The sequence below is a fragment of the Corylus avellana genome, chromosome ca10 (assembly GCF_901000735.1).
Source record: "Corylus avellana chromosome ca10, CavTom2PMs-1.0".
Classification (NCBI taxonomy): Eukaryota; Viridiplantae; Streptophyta; class Magnoliopsida; order Fagales; family Betulaceae; genus Corylus; species Corylus avellana.
In genome coordinates, this window is record NC_081550.1 from 15048715 (window position 1) to 15062849 (window position 14135).

Consider the following 14135-nt stretch of genomic DNA (forward strand, 5'->3'; position numbering starts at 1 on the left):
TGTTTTTTTTTTTTCTTTTTAAATAAACATAATTTTTAGGTTGATTTTTTAGTTGTTTTATGAAATGCCATTGAGAACAAAAAAGAAAAAAGAAAAAATCAAAATAGGTGTTGGCTCTCACCTATTAAAAGGGAGTTTTGGCCCATACATGAGGGAGAGCCATAAATTTACCTATTCCTATATGTTTATCCTTTTAGGATAACAAGTAGTTTAACATGATATCAAAGCCAAAGGTCCTGGAATCAAACATTGACTCTGTCAATTCACTCTTCATTTAAATTAAATATTCTACATGTTGGGTCTCACTTATTAGAAGGAAGTTTGAGCCAACACGTGAGGGAGGGTGTTAAAGTAATGATTAAATAATTAAATTTATCTCTTCTTATTAACTTAAACTTTTAAGATAACTGATAATTTACACGGAGAATAACTCAAATTTGTCCTCCAACCCCCTAATAGATATAGACCATGGAACTCTTCATCAAGAGTTGCACTATACGTTTCTCTTCTAACCCCAATGAAAGTTATTACTTTCTAAGAAGATGATTTAATGTGGGGATGACGGTCCATTAAAACACGTCATCAATATTGGATCCCCTTGACCTTTTGTAGTGTAGTATAGGGACTCCAAATGGCTTGGGATGAATTAGGAGTTAATTTGCTATTTATTTCCGAGGTAAAAAGAAAAAGAGATAAAAAAAGATGTGCATATATGAAATTTTATTGTGTAATTAGATTTTACACGACTTATTGCTTTTGATCTTGAAAATAAAGTGCATGGTTTATAGGCATCCCTCGATACAAATGTTGTACCAATAAAAACATCATTTTCTGCTGTTTCAAAGCATGCTCAGGGCATTGAGAAGCCATTTACTGTAGTTCCGCCATCAACACAAATATTACGACCAGTTATGTATGAAGTCGCAGGTAGGCATAAGAATGCCACCATGGAAGAAACCTCCTTTGGCTCTCCAATACGTCCAAGAGGTGTTTGAGAGACAACAGCCTTAGATATTTCCTCATCCCTCAGAAACTGCAAAAAAAGAGAGAAAATAGATTCTTGTCAGGTCTTAATTAATCCCCCTCTATGAAAGTCACAAACAAGGAAAAGAATCTTACAATTTCAGCCAAGGGGGTTCTGATAAACCAAGGTGCAATAAAGTTACTCCTTATGTTGTCTTTTGCCCACTCAATGCCAAACTTCTTGCTAGCTGATTCACAGCTCTTATAGACAAAATTTGATCGGAGCTTTTAATGTCTCTCTCAAACTTATAACCCATGAGTTTGATAGAAAAATCAAATAGTAAAATGAAATTACCTTTAGCTGCACTGTATATACTATTTCCAATATTTACTGCTACTACACTGGCAACGGAAGAAACGAAAACAATGCTTCCTGCTCTCGAAGCTCTCAGAAGAGGATAAGCAAGTTGAGACATGTGATAAGCAGATTCAAGATTGGTAGACATAAAGAATGAGAAATCTTCAGCTGTGTACTCTGCGGTTGTTTTATGTATATTGCTTCCCACATTGTTTATCTAGAAACAGACATTAGAGTATAACAACCCTATTAAGGCGTAGTAATTAATAAATGAAGGCTTGTTGGGTGCCGAAAGATAGGATGATCCTTTACAGTTGAGCACATTTTGAGTATGCTGTAAAATGCCATGCAAAATGCGACAATGATAACAAAATAGAGGTCTTACAACTTACAAGGATGTTGAGTTTGCCATTAAATAGTGAGGAGACGGTACTAATTAGTTCCTCTCGTTGGGCTCGAAACACTGCATCGTACACAGAACCAGTGACTCGAAATCCCTTTGTCTTCCATTCATGTAAGCATTCGTTGAGTTGGGCCTCATTTCGACTGCTTGTATGGACGGTCGCCCCTAGGCCTGCGTTGGAGAGATAACATCCTTCAAGAAGTTTTCATCAGCAAGATACTGCAATATTATTTAAATAAAACAATCAGCATAGATAATTAATTTTTAAGGATGTCATTAATTATTATCAATTAATTTAAAGCAAAAGGATGTGAAATGGTTCGTTAGGGGTTTAGTAAGGGGGGTCCAGATAAACCATGGTGCAACAGAATTAGTCCTTATATTATCTTTTGCCCACTACCATGCCAAACTTCTTGTTAGCTGATTCATTGTCCCCACGTATATATACATGAAAAATTCACACTTACACAACCTTCATATTAGCAATAATAATAACAATAACAATTAATGATAACAATAATAATACATCTAGAATTACCTTTAGTTGCTGCATATATGGATCCGTAGGTCACTGATACAACACCACAGACTGAAGACACAAATAGAATGCTTCCTGTTGATGAAGCTTTTAGAAAAGGATGTGAAAGTTGGCTCCAATGTTAAGCAGATTCAAAATTCGGGGCCATGATAAACGAGAAATCTTCAGCTATGTACTATGTGGTCGGTTTTAGTATGTTTGTCCCAACATTGTTAATCTAGAGCCAAATATTCAGAACAATAAGAAATAAGAAAAACTCTTCAAAATGTTACCTTATACATAATGGAAGAGGTGGGGGACTTACAAGGATGTTGAGTTTTCCATTAAAGATGGAGGAGATGGTGGTTATTAGCTTCTCTTGTTCAGCTGGAGAAGATGCATCGCACACTGAACCCATGACTTGGAAGCCCTTCTTTCTCCACTCACTTAAAGATTCATTTAGGTCCGCCTTGTTTCGAGAGCATGTATGTACAGTCGCCACTAAGCCTGCAAGTTCCTCCACAATAGCATGCCTGATGATCACAAATTAAGGTGGATAAGTTTTATTAGGAAGATGAAGCAGCTATGATAGGGTTGCATGAACAAACATTCTGAAAGCTAATGTATATGCTATATGGTTCACTTAGATGATAATAAGGTGACGCCAATTGTTTTTACTATTTGTGTATTTATTGGTATTTATCATGAATTTTTACATGAAACGTGTACATTGGCAGTCTTATATATATTATATGTGATCCTTAATAATTCTCAAACATTTTCAGTCAAATAATTTAAAAAATAAGTTCTAAAATCACATGTACCAAAAACAACAACACATTTATAGAGCCCAATTATTGTATTAATTTTATTTTATTTTTTAAAAAAGAAGTAAATGAAAATCATGGAAATGAAGCTATGAAGGATTATAAGAGTAATGTTAGAAATTATATTTTTATTTCATAATTATTCTATAATGTTGATGTAATAATTTCATAGTGACACATCAACATTGTCCAATAATTGCGACACAAAACTATGAATTTTAACATTTCTCTCTCTCTCTCTCTCTCTCTCTCTATATATATATCATTAATGAAGACAAAATGAAACCAAGCCAAAGGGGTTCCGTTATTACGGTCTGAGAATATCCGTTGCTAGAATTTGGCATGAAAAGTTATACTTTGATAGAGTATTTCGTTGAAAATCACAGGCCTGTTAAAAAAAAAAAAAAAAACTGTCATTTCTACATTTTTTTTTTATACAAATTTCTCTTCTATATCATTGATTTTGCATTAAAATTAATAATGAATAACACCCATGAGAGCTATGCATGCATAGCTCTACTTTAATGAAAAGTTTGATCATTATAGCCATAAACAAACCATAGAACAAAGACTTTAATTACATGCGAGCAGGCACTCATGAAGCTTAGGAACAAAGCCAGCAATCCTAGCTAATACTATACCAATAGATCAGAAACTTTATCGTTCTTATTGCCCATCATGGATATATTGATGATTTTTTAAAGATGTATGACAGATTACTTTGAAGATAGCAAGACAAGGCAAAGAGAGCGAACCCTATTCCTTTTGTTCCGCCGATGACAAGAGCTGTCATTCCTTGAAGACTCCATCTACTTTCTCTGCTACCCATATCTGCTGCCTCAGCCATCTCTCTCTCTTGAAAACTCCTGCAATATTCGTGGTGTGCCAGTTATATATATGTCAAGAGTTATCATGGGTCTCCTAGATGCCGTAATCAAAGAAAATGTCAAAGACCTAAACTGAAACCATTTATTTTTTAATAATGCTACATTTATTCTCACTTTTCTACACTTAAGGTGGCTTTTAAATCATAATTGGATATGAGATGCATTTTTATTGGATTTTAATCCAATTGTGATTTTAAAAGCCACTTACAGAATTATAGAAATAGGTGTAGAGAAGTGAGAGTAAATGTAACATTATTTCTAGCGGTGACATTGCAAAGTGTTTTTTAAAGATGACGACTTGATATTGAGACCTAAACCGAAACCATTTATTTTTGAATAATGCTACATTTATTCTCACTATTCTACACTTAAGGTGGCTTTTAAATCATAATTGGATATGAGATGCATCTTTATTAGATTTTAATCAAATTGTGATTTTAAAAGCCACTTACAAATATATAGAAATGAGTGTAGAGAAGTGAGAGTAAATGTAGCATTATTTCTAGCGGTGACATTGCAAAGTTTTTTTAAAGATGACGACTTGACATTGAGAGTTTTATAGTTTATAGGATAATTGCAAATGCAATGAAAAATCGGAAGATGCCATTTGGTTTGCATAATAGACTACTGGAATGGAATGACTTAAGAATAGCAAGTCATTTGTTTGGTACGTAAAGGCCTATTCGTAAAAGTAGTTATTCCAGTTAGAATATATGATCCCTTACTTAGAGGAATAGTTTGTTGGAAGTGCAAATAAAAATGCAAAGTCAAAGAAAGCATGCAAAAAGGTTGTTCACGTTTCCTTCTAATTAATTCTAACATTTCGGCGCAACTTACTTTTACTTTAATTAGCTTAGTAAATTATGCATGCCTTAGAAGTCAAAAGAATATTTGTTAGGCGACAACCTTATTAGACTTTATGATTTTTAGTTTTAGCTCTTGAGTGCTAGCCCCCTTTGTGGATTTTGTAACCATAGTATTAAGTGCTATAATTGTTAGAGCAAGTTTTATTAACTTTTATTAAGTAAGTTAGACGCATCTATTTTAGGCTTTAATATGTAGCAACTTAATGAGTTGCTTTTATTGACTTTTGTAAGTTAGTAATGTATGTGTTCACATGTAAGAAATCCTTATATAAGGATATTATGTTCTTTAGATTAAGTAAGCAATTATCAAGCAAGAAGCAAGTGGGAGCTTGATATTTCTCTTCAATATTAAAGTATTATTTTCATCTTGTCTTTTGTTCTTTCTATTTTTGTGAGTGTCATTTGGGTATTGGTTTGTAAACTTATTCCCAGCATAGTTATTCCTTCATGAATGAAATATATTTTCTAAAAACACCCATATTATTTTTTATTTTATTTTAAACTTGAAAAAAATAAATAAATAAATAAAGTGGGTGGCCAACCACCCCCACCCACAGAAGAGGCCGGGGGTGGGCGCACCTTGTTTTCTAGGTTTTTTTTTTTTTTTTTTTTTTTTTTTTTAAATATGAGTTGAAAAAAAAATATATATGGGGTTAATTTTTAGTAATTTTGATTTTATTCTAGTTAGAGCATGTGTGATGCTACCAAACTAAGGAATATGAATAATTATTTCATTCTACTCTCCTTTATTCACAATAATAACTATTTATTTTTCTAACGAAATACACATTTCGCGAACCAAACGAGAGCCCTCTCTTATTTTTAGGAAAAGTACACTTCACTAAACTACCACTACAAATTTTTTTTGTTCTCCTTAGATCTCATAACAATTTATTAATTATTATGAAAAAAATTAATAACTCATGTCCGGAGATATTGTTCCACGTTCCAACAACGCTTTGAATAACTCCTACTACTACAGCGCTTTCGAAATTATTTTTTGCATATATAGTCAACTCATATGATCATATCTAAGCAGATAAGAAAGAAACTTAATAATTGATGATTGCTAGCACTAGGGCTTTGAATTATTTGGATGCTTCATGCTAATCTTAATAAAAAAGTCTGTGCTTTGTCAATTAAGTTGGTCTAATATTCTAACTTTAAATGATGAGAGGATGTTACTCGGTAAGGAAAAATGATTCAAATCTCATTTGATTTTTTAAAATATAAGATTTTCAGATTTTAAAATTTGAATCCTGATTTGTTACATTTAACTGTCTAAAAAAAGGTAAAATTTTGTGTGTTACAGAGCCAAGTTGATGTAGATTGGCAAGCCTCGTCTGCAACCCGTCCGGACAGGCCTAAACCCGAGACCCTCATATGAAGTACTCATCCGGATACCATCCGAACACCTATGTTATTTTCGTGTTTTTATGTTTTATATCTATGGCTGTCCGAATGGGCTTAAGTTTCGTCCGGACGGGCGCCGTAGGGTTTCAATTCGATTTAATTTCTTACTTTTATTAGGTTTAGGGTTTGAGAGCTTATAAATACATACTTTATAGACCCTAACTAGAAGACAGTTGTTGATGATTGAGTTTTGTTCAATAAGATTACTCAGAGTTGAGTTTCTTCATGATTTTCCTTCAAAACCTAGAGAGTATCTAACGTTTTAGAGAAGATTTCTCAAATTTTTGATAGAATCAAGATCTAGAAATACCTATCCGTTCTTTATTGTCATTATTTGATGCAGCCCACTAAGTCACGCTGAATCAGTTGGGATCAGAGCCCAAGTTACTTTCCATGAATGGAAGAAGGGCAACCGTTGTGCAAATATGAACGAAGTGCCCGTGCGCATGGAAGTGGCATGTAAGGAGCAACCGGCGATTCGTTTGCGGCACATGGAGGAGAGGTTTGGTGGTATAGTCGTTCAGAAGAGGGAGCGGGTGCGCACCCAACATAGAGTCTCTACCGATCACTTGGCCGACATGCATGGATGGTCCGAACGCTTGTCGTTGTCAACTAAGACCGCGGTATGCGGGGGCGAAAGACAAATTTATCGTTGAGAGTAAACGTGTTAATCATTTTGCAGGGTGTGGAGTGCGGAAGGAATTTCCTATGGCACAAGCTTATGCTATTACATGGGACGCATGTGTCAAGTTCAACACCCCGGACTTCCATGGTTGCTTGCAACCCAAAAAGTTCTATATTAAAGAAAATATAGAAAAATACGACAAAAAGAAGGTGCCTAGAGGTGCGGTAGAGAGGAGGAGTTAATCGGCAATTCTTTGGCATCAGAGACCAAGTTACTTTCCATGAATGGGAGAGGGGCAACCGTTGTGCAGATATGAACGAAGTGCCCGTGCGCATGGAGGTGGCATGTAAGGAGCAACTGGTGATTCGTTTGTGGCACATGGAGGAGTGGTTTGGTGGTATAGTCGGTCAGAAGAGGGAGCGGGTGCAAACCCAACAAAGAGTCCCTACCAATCACTTGGCCGAGATGCATGGATGGTCCGAACGCTCGTCGTCGTCAACCAAGACCGTGGTACACGGGGGCGAAAGACAAATTTATCGTTGAGAGTGAACCTGTTGATCATTTTGTAGGGCGCGAAGTGTGGAAGAAATTTCCTATGGTACAAGCTTATGCTATTACATGGGACGCATGTGTCAAGTTCAACACCCCAAACTTCTAAGGTTGTTTGCAACCCAAAAAATCCCATATTAAAGAAAATGTAGAAAAATACGACAAAAAGAAGGTTCCTAGAAAGGCGGTAGAGAGGAGGAGTTAATCGGCAATTTGTTGGCATCAACGCCTGGAGGAGATGATGGAGATCCTTAGGGGACAAATAGAGATCCTCACTAACCAAGTGAATAATATGGGTGGTCCTAACGTTTGTCGCCGACAACCAACTCCACATTTTGTGGATAGGGACAACGTGGTTATCCTTAATAGGGCACGATCTCAATGGCAAAAGGCATGGATTGAGACAGAGATTCTGCGACATGCCCACTTGACCGTTATACGCGATTCCCAATTCCATCTACCAAATCCATATGATGTGAAAGAGAAAGGTGAATCTGTTGATGATAAGTTCCAGGAATTCGAGTTCATTATTGAGAAGTCCAATCATGATGACGAAGATCCTTCACAAGGATTCAGGGATTGGGATTCTCCACAAACCTATGATGACTATCTCAGATGAAGATCCTAAGGAAAAGCCCTTGCCATTCGACTGGTTTCCTCCAACGTTTGGCGCCTCTACCTAGAAGAAGATGACCCCTTGGAAGAGGAAGGACCTACAGATGGCATCGTAGATTATAATGAGGTTGATGAAGACCTTTCAGGTGGAGTGCCTAATTTTAATGATGAAAAAGTAGGTTATATTGATATCCTTGTTGTAGATGATATTTTTTCGGATTCTCTTAAGAATTTGTGATGGGTTTTATGCGGTTAAAGAGAATTACATGTTCACAAGGGAGACAACAACTAACCCATTCTTGAGTATTTTCGTGGCATGTGGAAGGGAAAAGATGCGAGGAAAGTGCGGCAAGCTTGATGTATTGCAAGGCGGCGTGTGGAGCCTTCAAAATAATCATTATAGTCTGCTGTTGATTAAGAGCATCATGTTTCTTGTGGGGTGTTGCCTTGTCTTGACCTTGAGAATGGGAGAATGAAACAAATTGACAGGGCACCCAAAGGACTGTGGAAAGATCCGTCCGAATTCGAGGACGAATTCTCTTCAACCTGGGGAGAATGATGTAGATCAGCAAGCCTCGTCTACAAGCTCGTCTGTAGCCCGTCCTGTAACATCCCCAGCCCGTTAAGGTTGAGTTTGCCACTTTTCTTCTTTTACAACAAAAGTTCTTGCAAAGATCTATAAGGTCTATCAGAGTACTTGATTTTAAAGGATACGATAAATGTATAAAACATTATTCAAGAGATTTTATTACAAGCGAAATTAGAAAACATTAAATTTTAGTTGCGGAATATCATATTATTACAATCACTGATATGAAAAGACTTTGAAAATTAATACTTATTCCCATCCACATTCCGGCCTCCTATTCCAGCGTCCTTTCTACCTGAAAACAAGAAATAAAACTGAATGAGCCCAAAAGGGGCGGAGCAAGTAAAATCCACAACCATAAATAGTTTTACTCATTGTTCTCAGTTTTTGAAAATCGTTTTCACAAATAAATATACATCCAGCCATAATAATACATGCATGTACGGTTGCATCTTCCGTAACATATACATACTATTACATTTAGTAATAGATCATCGTCATAAATCATCGTTATAAATCATCATAGTATATCATCATTGTAAATCATATTATCATTTTCTCATATTAGGGCCCATGTACACTATTACCCCTGTGTACGAGGGTTGCGGGTCCTTGTGACCATGGCACTGAACTGTGGCCTCAGCCATGCCCGACCGTCAATTAACTCTTTTCTTGGTGCACTCAACGGTCATGTTGATGGAATACCACCTTCTGGCATAGCCTCCTTCAGTGGTTTCGCCTCCATCCGAGTATCGGTACCGAACTCCTCTCATCTTTACTTATCTTGGGGCCAAAAATATTCTCCTCCATACATGTGCCCTCATTTCATAACATTTAACTCATTTCTTGTACTTTTCTTTGTACTTCTTTTGATGTATCTTAGGGCAACATGTAGGAGGGTTTATCATTATTCTTCTTTCTTATGATCATCATCATTTCTCAACTTTCTTTTCTTATAATGGAAACTTTTCCAAATATAAACTTGTTGTGCTTAGAAATCATTTAAAGAAATAGAAACTTTCTAAATAATTCTTTTAGAAATCTTTCATGCATGCAACATATCTCCATGACAGATAAATAAAATAATCATTTACAGTTTGATACAAGAATGAATAAATAGCATGACATGAAGTACTTTTAGAAGGAGTAGTGAATTTACTTACCTCTAGACTGAAGCTATGAGCAGTCTTTAAACTGCTAATTAATCATCTTGAAAAAAAAATATCTTGTTGTTCCACTCTGTTTATTCACAACTAAATTAATAACAATTCACGAAAATCAATTAACTCCAGTCTACTCCTTTAGGGAAGTTAACCCATTAAAATAGAGAATCAACTCCCAATACTAATTCAAAATTCTCAAGAGTGAAACCACCCAATATCATCATGATTAAATCAAAAATGTTCTCATCTAAGGCCTATTACTCAACTTAAAATCAAATACCCATAGCTAAAGGAAGAAGAATTTTACCTTTGAAGAACCTATCTTTGTTATTCTGCGAATTTCTCTTTTGGTCATCCTTTAAATCTCTATTTCTCCCCCTCAGCATCTCACCCGCTTTGTTTTTCTCATGCTACTCTGTCCATCTCTCACTCTATTGCAACATTCTTTCTCCCCCTGTCTTCTCCTTTTTACATCCGTAAAACTCCCTCTCTCTATCTTCTTGTTTCTTCTTCTCCGTTAAGTAATAAGAAATGAGAGTAGGTGAAGTCAAGAAAATGAAAAGGAAAGTCCAAACCGTGTGGTAGGAGAAGGAAGGAAGAAGAATGTTAGGAGCAATGAGTGGTAATAAGTGGCATTGGGGAAAGTGGGGGAGGAGAAGGGTTAGTGTGCTGGTAGTAAAATAAGAAAGGAAGAAAGAAGGAAGAAAAGAAAGTGGGTAGGGCCTCATGAAAAGAGAGAGAAAGTATAGTACAAAGCATTAGTCAATAATTCAAAGTAGGAGAATAAGTGGGTGTGGGGCTGCTGTGAAGAAAAATGGGGAAATGAGAAGAAAAAAAATAAGAATTAGGTGGGTTGGTCGGCAAAGATGTGGGGAAAAATAGTAAAAAAAATAATAATAAAAGAAAAGAGAAAGATAAGGTGATTATGAGCAAGTATTGTAGGTTAACTCGCATTTTAAAAATAATTTGTCTATTGTCCTCATTTAATCAATCACCAACTATTAAAATCATACTCCAAATTCTATAAATCGATCATCAATTATCATTTCTCTTAAATCACCCAATAAAATAATCAGATATAATCTCGAATCAATATCATATAATTTAATAAATTCCTCAAGAATAAATGCCATTACCTAATCATCATCAAATAAATATATCTAAAATAAGACTTTTAAAATCTGGGGCACTACACGTCCGGACGGGCCTAAACTAGAGAGCCTTGTCTGAAGTCCTCATCCAGAGACCATCTGGACGCCTATGTTATTTTCGTGTTTTTACGTTTTATATCCGTGGCCGTCCAAGTGGGCTTAAGTTCCGTCCGGACGGGCACCATAGGGTTTCAATTCGATTTAGTTATATACTTTTATTAGGTTTAGGGTTTGTGGGCCTATAAATACATACTTTATAGACCCTAGAATAGAGGCAGACATACATCCAGCCTTGTGTCCCCACAAAAGTTTTTAAGCCCTTGCTATCAAGGGCTTTCAATGAGAAATAATGAGAAAAGTCCTCCCAAATTTAAGTGTCCGTCCCCCTGAAATGTTTGCTCCCCTTTTGGTGTGTTAATTTGTTCTCTCATCCTCTCTCTCTCAGCACTTGCAGCCTTGCAGGCCTACATAACCAGTAAATTTGCAGGCCTACACTACAAATTTAATAAGTTACTTCATGCAAATCCTGGAGGACAACCTTGGATTCATAAACTTGAATGTAACATTTACATTTACCTAGCTTTGGGGACAACTTTGGTTATTTTGTGGTCATTTGGGTTCATAATATTTGTTTTGGCATCGCAAGTTAAATGAATTTATTATTTATGATTACAAATACACATATAAAGAGTTGATATATATATATTTATGTGCTTACGTAAGTTCGTCCCCCCACACTACAAATCTTAGGTCCACTCCTGTAATTTCTAACATTATTCTATTGAATAGGATGTATTTTCTCTTGAATAATGCTATATATACTACACTCCCATATATTCCACCTTTATCGCAGTGGCTGATGTGGCACCAGTGAGATAGGGTTGTACTAGTGTAGTATGTAATATTATTTTTTTCTATTAGGAAGAAAAAGAAAAAAAAAAAAAAGAGTTTTGTGTAGGGGGAAAAATTCGTTGGATTTAGATTTTTCTGAGAAAATTGTATTGTAATTTCTAGAGAGGTAATTGATTATATTATGTTCATTGTTAGTGTAGATTTCAACTTTTGGGTATAAACAATTGATAAGATATTGTAACATATTTTATCATAGTGGATTTCTTCGAAGTAATTGCCTCAGAATTTTTCCCTTCAAGCACTTCAAATGGTTTTCCAAATAAATTTCGATTCTTTTCTTCATGATTGATTTGCTTTATGAATTATGATTGCAATGTGTTCTCTGCTTGAGAATTTTGTTCAGAATAATTTTTTGGGAATGGTTGAAATTGTTTAATTTGTTTGTATTTCCTTTTTTTTTTTTTTTTTTCTTTTATATGCACAGAAGACACTTGCGGTGTGATGAACAATATATATGATAAATAGGATGATTACAGGAGGAAACAAATTTATTTCAGTCTGTCAACACAAAAGGAATCACATAAATTAAGTTTAGCAGCATAAATATATATATATCTTCAAGCACCAAAGTACAAATATTTTCTACGGTGTGTCAAATCAAAATTTTCATTTTATATAGAAAACCAGCGACCCCATAAGTCAGATAAAATCAAACAGGCTCTGCTGAAGCTTATTATAAATTATGAGATCGATACAAGTGACAAGCATTAATTAGATCTTAAAACAAACAAACATAAAAAAGACGACATAAAAGGAACAATTGGAGTTGGGAAATTTATTGAAAACAGCTTCAACTAAGGAGATTGATTTTATCATATCTGATCATCTGTCATTGTTCTAGGGCATTGAATCCGCTCACAGTCATCCCTCCATCAACATGGATTATCTGTCCAGTAATGTAAGAGGCTGCAGGTAGGCAGAGATACGCTACCAAAGATGATATCTCCTCTGACTCCGCAGGTCGTCCAATAGGTGTCCGTGAATTTATAGTTTCCAAGACTTTGCCTTTGAGTAGCTGTAATAATATATAATAGTATTAGGAATTAAGCGCAAGGATTTAAAAGGAGAAGAAAATTTACACAAACACAACCAAAACAAAAATATATACCATCACCAGAAAAAAAATATATATATATATATATATATATATGCTCATACAGAATTTTTTTTTTCCCCCTCCCTCTATGCAAATAGGGAAAATGTTATAAGGGATTTTCAAAAAACCCAAAAAGAGTATGCTTTTTATCAACAACAAATCCAAAACGAAAAATATAGTGCAGAAAATAAAACAAAAAAGAAAGAAATGGGGAAAACATATTCAATGATGATTATGCCAACAATTAAGACAAATTAATGCACTTACATTCTCTGTTAAAGGAGTTCTTGTCGCCCCAGGTGCGACGCAGTTGGTCCTGATATTGTCTCGTGCCCACTCACACGCCAAGCTTCTAGTAAGTTGGTTTAGTGCTCCTATATATATATATAACATGCAATTCAATTATTCAGGCCATTATGTAAATTTTTACAATATCCATAACCTGTTAATTATGAAAATAAAATTGCATAAATATACATATATTACGTACCTTTACTTGCTCCATAAATCGATAAGCCATCTATTCCCAACATTCCACTAACAGAAGAAATGAGAACAATACTTCCTCCTTTTGATTCTTTCATAAGAGGATAAGTGAGTTGGCTCATATGGTAAGTGGATTCAATATTAGTAGTCATGATGAATGTAAAATCTTGAGCCGTCACCTCTGTGGTTGGTTTAGCAAGGGAGGTCCCCACATTATTTATCTAAAACCAGTCATTGGTCAATTCTTTTTAAATATATGTACGCCTAGCTCTATTAAAACCACTCTTATTGGTTATATTTTTAGTGAATATGCATTATTATAAACAATAATCATAATGATAGTAGATGTATTACATGCATGAGCTAATTTTTAGTCAATATCCTTAAAGACGTTTATATATTTTGCAATTCCAAACAAAAACAAATTTTTGGTAATATATATATTACCATTGGATTATCAAATTCAATGGTAATAATTTTAAGGGTTAACTACCTAAAACTCCCCTAGGATTCCATTACTTTATTTTTTTCCCTTTGAATTTTAATTTGTATCATAGGAAGTATCTGTGGTTTTGATAAAGACCAAATTAGTCATTCCATTAGTTGACCGTTAGTTGATTTAACAGAAATGACACGTGGACCAATTAAATCTTGTCACATGTCATGTAATTTATTTTTTATAGATTTTTAAAATAAAAAATAAAAAAATATATTT

At 34.9% G+C, this 14135-nt stretch overlaps 1 pseudogene; it reads right to left on the bottom strand.

The window, feature by feature from the left end:
- Positions 1–695: 695 nt before the first annotated feature.
- LOC132163003 (uncharacterized) overlaps positions 696–14135 on the bottom strand; it is a 17000-nt pseudogene continuing 3560 nt past the window's right edge.